Source organism: Cupressus sempervirens, chromosome 6, assembly GCF_028749045.1.
Source record: "Cupressus sempervirens isolate cs-2001-9-10 chromosome 6, ASM2874904v1, whole genome shotgun sequence".
Taxonomy (NCBI): domain Eukaryota; kingdom Viridiplantae; phylum Streptophyta; class Pinopsida; order Cupressales; family Cupressaceae; genus Cupressus; species Cupressus sempervirens.
Genome location: NC_143123.1, coordinates 559,821,446 through 559,828,251, shown reverse-complemented (window position 1 = coordinate 559,828,251; position 6,806 = coordinate 559,821,446). Strand labels below are relative to the sequence as shown.

The 6,806-nt window shown below is 30.1% G+C and overlaps 1 pseudogene; it reads right to left on the bottom strand.

The window, feature by feature from the left end:
* Positions 1 to 1,779: 1,779 nt before the first annotated feature.
* Positions 1,780 to 2,337, bottom strand: LOC149553487 (protein DMP2 pseudogene; annotated as a pseudogene).
* Positions 2,338 to 6,806: the final 4,469 nt, after the last annotated feature.

Genomic DNA, 6,806 nt, shown 5'->3' with positions numbered 1-6,806 from the left:
CATTATTAATATTAATTATATAATTATAACTATAATTATTATATTAATTATAAACTTGATTATATTAGTTAATATCATAAGATATGTTATATTAATAATTATATTATAACATATATTATTATATTAATAATAATATAATTATATTAATTAATAAGGTTAGTTATGTTAATTAATATCATAATGTTTATTATATTGATAATTATATTATTAAGAATATTATTTGATAATATATCAAATATTATAATATTATAATACATTTATGTATATCATTTTTATATTAAAATATATCTTTTTCATAATATTATTATTTATTATATTATATTATCATTTCATTCATTTCATACCTTTATATTGCTATAATAATGCGACATATAATATGATATTATTATATGATTATAACATAATATTTCCTATAAAATATTAGGATTTGGATATTATTATTAATATTACTTTATAGATAATACTTATTTATTATTTAATTTATATGTCAAAATGGGGACATCACAGTCCTCCCCTCTCGAATTTGTTTGTCCTCAAGCAAAATCATTCACACACAAACTGCTTCATAGATACAAAACATATTTGCGAATGAAAGGCCTAGAAGATTTTATAAAACATACATCTTTAATAAATGAAAACACGGAGCAGACACGATGGAGACAGATGAAGATGTGAAGTAAACACGATGCAGACACATCATACATTCTTTATAATTTTCACAATGAAGTAGTGCAAAGGGAATAATTTATAAAATATACTTCCCTAGTATGTTTTTGATCATAGATCCTACAAAACAAACAATTATTAACATGTACATGTATATAATAGCTTCAAAGAAAAGAGTAGTGATAAATTAGTTCTAAACCAATATCCTACCAAGCCCAAGAGTGGAACTTTGGCCCTCCTAGCCTTGATGGCAGCCATTGACATCCATCAATGTGGTCTACATGGCAAATTCTTAACTGAATAGAGTTGACATGATGTCAAGTCTTAATCAATCTAATTCCAGGAGTGGAACTTTGGCCCTTCTATCCTTGATGGTAGGCATTGACATCCATCAAGGTGGTCTACTTAGATGGTAATCTTGTTCTTCCTACCTAAGCTCAAGAGCGGAACTTTGGCCCTCTTGGCCTTGATGGCACCCAGTGACATCCATCAAGGTGGTCTGATTAGGAGGTAATCTTATTCTCCTTAAATACCCTACCTAAGTCTAAGAGAAAAACTTTGGCCCTCTTGGCCTTGATGGCAGCCTGTGGCATCCATCAAGGTGGTCTACTTAGGAGGTAATTTCTTTCACTAACTTATAATTTTCAATATTAATATATCGAAAAAATATTTAAGAATCATATTCTTATAATGTCAAATTATATTCAAAATAAATACAAAATAGTTTGTATTTATATTCAAGTCAATAAAATAACATTTTCAATTCTATGCTTAGAATATAAATATAGTATAATATATATTTTTCTAATAATACCTTTTATAAGAAAAAGTTAGCTTTCAATTTTAATAAAACATATTACCTTTGAAAATCACATACCTCACATAATGGACTCCTTATAATTTTGAGATTTAAAGTTGCATGGGGTTATAGTCTTCTATTCTGATGTTTACCTTGGTCAACGTACCTTCCACATCAATTATGACAATCTTCTTTTTCCTGCAAATATGCACTTAATATATACTTCCTCCTGTGTGTATGAACATTGCCTCAATGTTGATGTGTCAATTCCATCTTCTTTTGAATTGGTTTACTAAATCCACTTACAAATCATTTTAACCACCAATTCCATGGTGCTTAGATGGAAACACCATAAAGAAGGTGCTCCACAAAGTCCTCACAATGATGGGAAGGATCTTGAAAAATTCCCCTGGAATTGCCTCTGCCAAGGGATAATAACAATTCACAACATTGGAGTCCATCATTGCCACATAAAGAAACACAAAAACTGATAACACAACATGAACAAAGTCAATAAATTTGAGCTTGTAGGAGGAAAAATCCACATCCTTACTAATCAACTGATCAAAAGTCCACAAACCCATCTTGGTGGCGAAGCCATAGTAGATCTTCCCATCCTTTGACTGATAGTTGTTGGTGAAAGAATTGATAAAGTAGGAAAGCCCACATATACCCAACAAAAAGCCGATCAGATACTTGTTCACAATGAGACAATGACCTCCACTTGTTAAAACTGGAGATAATATTTGAAACACCAATATAGTTGTGGTTGGAAGTAGTTTTACAAGATCTGTCATGCTTTGAAATATTTTGTCTGTCAGCTTTACCAAGCTACTTTTCTTCTGCCCTAAAAGTGTTGGTAACTGTGCCATTGAAGGAGACTTTAAAGTTTCCTGATTAGGGTTAAGGTTTGGCAAGGAATAGACAAGAGAATATTGAAGCTTCTCGATGGTGTTTGATGAGAAGTGGAGAAGAGAATGGCATTAAATAAGTTAAATGAAATCTGTTTTTAGAGATTGGTATTTGGCGTGGTGTAACGAAATGTATATGTTTCTTTCTTATATTTCGTCGTTGCGTGTTATATGAATTGAAAAGTGAAGGCATGGAATGGGGTTTTAAATTTTTTTTTTCTTTTTTGCTTTGTTTTTCAAATATATGTCCTCATTGATATAGACTACTAATGAGAAAATGAAAGGCTTTTGCATGTTAGAATTGAATTCTTCCTTTTCCATGGTTAGAACACTATATTTATTTAGATTACTCTAGTACAGGCCTCTGTTCTTTTCCAACATACTCACCACAGAGAAATTTGTATAACACTTTTGAAGGGATTATGGGGATGTATTTACCAGATGAAGGCATTTTTCCCAAACACGTCATGCTTCAACATTTAAGGGATGGTGCTACTTTAAATATTTGGTTTAATATATGCCAACATATTTATCTTTCAACTTTAAGGAAGCCCAAGTAATAATCATCAAACATGCTTCTGAGTCTAGCAAACTTTATTTAGTTGATAGAATATTTGCATGCAATTTTTTTTTTTGGACATTATATAGTCACTGACATAATCAATCTACACATTATATTGTCATTTACATGATATAAATTGGGTTTCATCATCATTGTAGGACTATATTAATGCCTTCATTGGGTCTTCCTAGTCATCATTTATTTTCCCATCCTGGTATAATAGTGGCTTGATGGTATGTTTGTTTTGTTTTCATGCCATTTTCCATTATCCTACAGTGCAAGAGCTCTGAAGCATGAGAGGGAACTCCTTGCCAAATGCATGCATTCACGATTCACATATAAAGAAAGAGAGTTATTGTTTTCTGATTCTTATGAAACATCATAGGCTGGTAGAATGCATGGCTCTGATACCACTTGTAATGTCCCCTTTTAGGACATTAGATAATTTCTTCTTGAAATGTATAAATTTGATAATAATTCCTATCATATCACTTCCATTATTTGAGATTCTATATTTATACGTATATTTCATGGAGGCATGTCTTTTCATTATTAATATTAATTATATAATAATAATAATAATTATTATTATATTAATTATATTAATTATGAACTTGATTATATTAGTTAATATCATAAGATATGTTATATTAATAATTATATTATAAAATATATTATTATATTAATAATATATTAACTATACATATTATATTATATTAATAATAATATAATTATATTAATTAATAAGGTTAGTTATATTAATTAATATCATAATGTTTATTATATTGATAATTATATTATTTAAGAATATTATTTGATAATATATCAAATATTATTATATTATAATACATTTATGTATATCATTTTTATATTAAAATATATCTTTGTCATAATATTATTATTTATTATATTATATTATCATTTCATTCATTTCATACCTTTATATTGCTATAATAATGCGACATATAATATGATATTATTATATGATTATAACATAATATTACCTATAAATTATTAGCATTTTAATATTATTATTAATATTACTTTATACATAATACTTATTTAAATTATTTAATTTATATGTCAAAATGGGGACATCATAGAAGATGGTGACTCAATGCTACATATCTAAGTTGGAGAATTTTAGAGATGATAACATTGATAGAATGATAGAAAGTTTCTAGTAAAAAAGGAAACAAAGGTATACAATACCTCCCTCAATGGTAGAAAAGTACAAGGAAGAGTTGTGTTTCATGGTGGAGATAGATAACACTTGTATAGAAGTTGTGATACCAAGGGTTAAATTCATTAAACCCATGGGATATGAGATGAGCACAAAGCTCATAGAAGGGTATGTATAGAGCATACTCCAATCAAAAAATGATAGAGAGTGCTCTAGAAGGGGAACCTATGAGGAGAAAATGATATTAGTTCATTCATAACTACCCAACAAGGAAATCAAGAAGAAATTGGAAATGGTGATAGATTCCATCCTTAAGGAATCAGGCATGACCAGAGAGAAATTTAATGAAGTCAAAGGCATTGCATTGGAAATGAAAGCAAGCAGACAGTCTAAAGCGATAAAAAAAACTCCTATTGATATTGTAGGACCTTCAAAAAATGTGAGAATAGCACAACCATGTGCACAAGCGCCTATTGCACCATATGAAATAGTTTCCTTGGTGTAACCTATGAAAACAAGAAGTGATCAATGATGGAAGCAACTAGAGGTGGAAGTACCAAAAACACAAAGGAAATTTGAGAGATTGGTAATGGTAAAGCAAGAACCTACACCACCATCAAAGAAAAGGGTCAAGCAGACCACCAGTGGACTAGGAAAAGGAAGGAAAATTATGCAACTAAGTGCATCTAGAAGTTTTGAGGATGAAATTGAGATAGACCAATAATGAAAGATGCACAAGAAGGCAAAACAATAGCTGGAAAGGGAGCATGGAAACCAAAGATAGAGAATCTAAACATGCAAATAATTAATGATGACAATTTTGTATAGTTAAACAAGTATTATAATCTATATAGTGATATGGATAGAAGGCAATTGGAAAATGCCATTGTAAGAAACAAGATTTTGTGGGATAAGAAGTTTGAGAATATTCTAAACAAGATTCTTGAAGACCTATATAATAGGATAATAAATAGGAAGAAGAGAATATTGGAAGAAGATATGAATTTGAGGATCACAATGATAAATAAACTATGTGAAGTTGACTCTAAGGAGGATTCAAACATAATTTTTAAGGGCATTGAGCCCTTGTTGAGGAACAAAAGAAGACCAATTCTTCTCATAGGAGGAAATTATAAGGAGTCAAGAAGGAGATAAAGGAGGCAATTGTCAAATTCATGACTACAATGCCAAAGGTGGGTGTATAATGAAATCCTAATAGCCCAGTGTATGTAGAAGCCAATAAACCATGCAATAACGAGGGAGGAGCAAAAGAGAAACAATAGGCACCCTCATCACCACATTTTGTTAAGGATACTAAATCCATGCAAGTGGGCAATACCCATAATTGCAGATGTAAAGGAAAATCCTTTTGCATGATATGGAGCAAATATTCTTGGTAATATCAACAATATAACAACATACTCTAGCTTAGATGAAGATGAAGAAGAAGAAAAAAAGAAACATGAGGAAGTCAAGAAGAAACAAGATGAGGAGAAGAAGAAAGAAGCATACATACATACATACATACATACATACATACATACATACATACATACATACATACATACATACATACATACATACATACATACATATATATATATATATATATATGGAGCTTGATATTTTTTAAGGTGCTAAGTGACTTACCTCAAGATCCTCCACAAAACTAATGCAAAATAGGAAAAATGGGCAGAGTTCACAAGAAAATTTATAGAAACATATCATAGCATACATTTTTAGAAAGACACAAGCCATAACCTAGGTAAATGAGTCTAGTTGTTGATTAGGTGTGTTGCTTACAAATTCCTATAGAACTCTAATCATATTAGGTACAATAAAACAAACAAGATGCAGTGATTAGAAGGGCACAAAAATGAGATGTAGAGATCACAATGGCATCACAATGAAATGCAATGATCACAAGGGCATGACAACAAAATTTCTTTCCAACTCTGCCCATTTTTCTAATCTACATTATTTTTGTGAAGGATATTGAGGTAAGTCACTTAGCACCTTAGAAAAGATCAAGCTATATAGACACACACACACACACACACACACACACACATGTATATATGTATGTATGTATGTATACATGCATATATCTATGGATGTATATATGTATGTATATATATTTATGTATATATATGTATGTATGTATATACATATACACACATATGTGTGTTTCTATGTATGTATGCATGTATATATATTAAAAAAGAGATATTGGCACAATAGAAAAACAATAAAACTCACTCAACATGTAGCATGGCCATAGATGCAATGACAATGCATATTGGTAAGTATATTTCTCTTTTTCTATTTGACTATTATTTCTTAGGGGGTATTTTGTAAAATTGGATTCATTTTATGTAGGATGCAATGAGGACATTCCTAGATGTACCTGTATTAGATGTTTGGGAATCAATAAAGAATTGTGATGAATTTCTTGTGAGAAATAAAGATGGATATCCCTTGAGAGTAACATGAGGCAATGAGAACATTCTAGGTACTTCCTTTCTTAAAGATTTTAGATGTTGTTGTGGTGTGGGGGGAAAATGAGCTTCCACCTTCATGTGGTTGGCCCTTCTTGGTAGTGAATATTAAGCTATTCTTTAAACCAAGTGAAGCTCAACATTAACCTTGTATGATTCCATTACAAATAACTCTATGAATATTTTG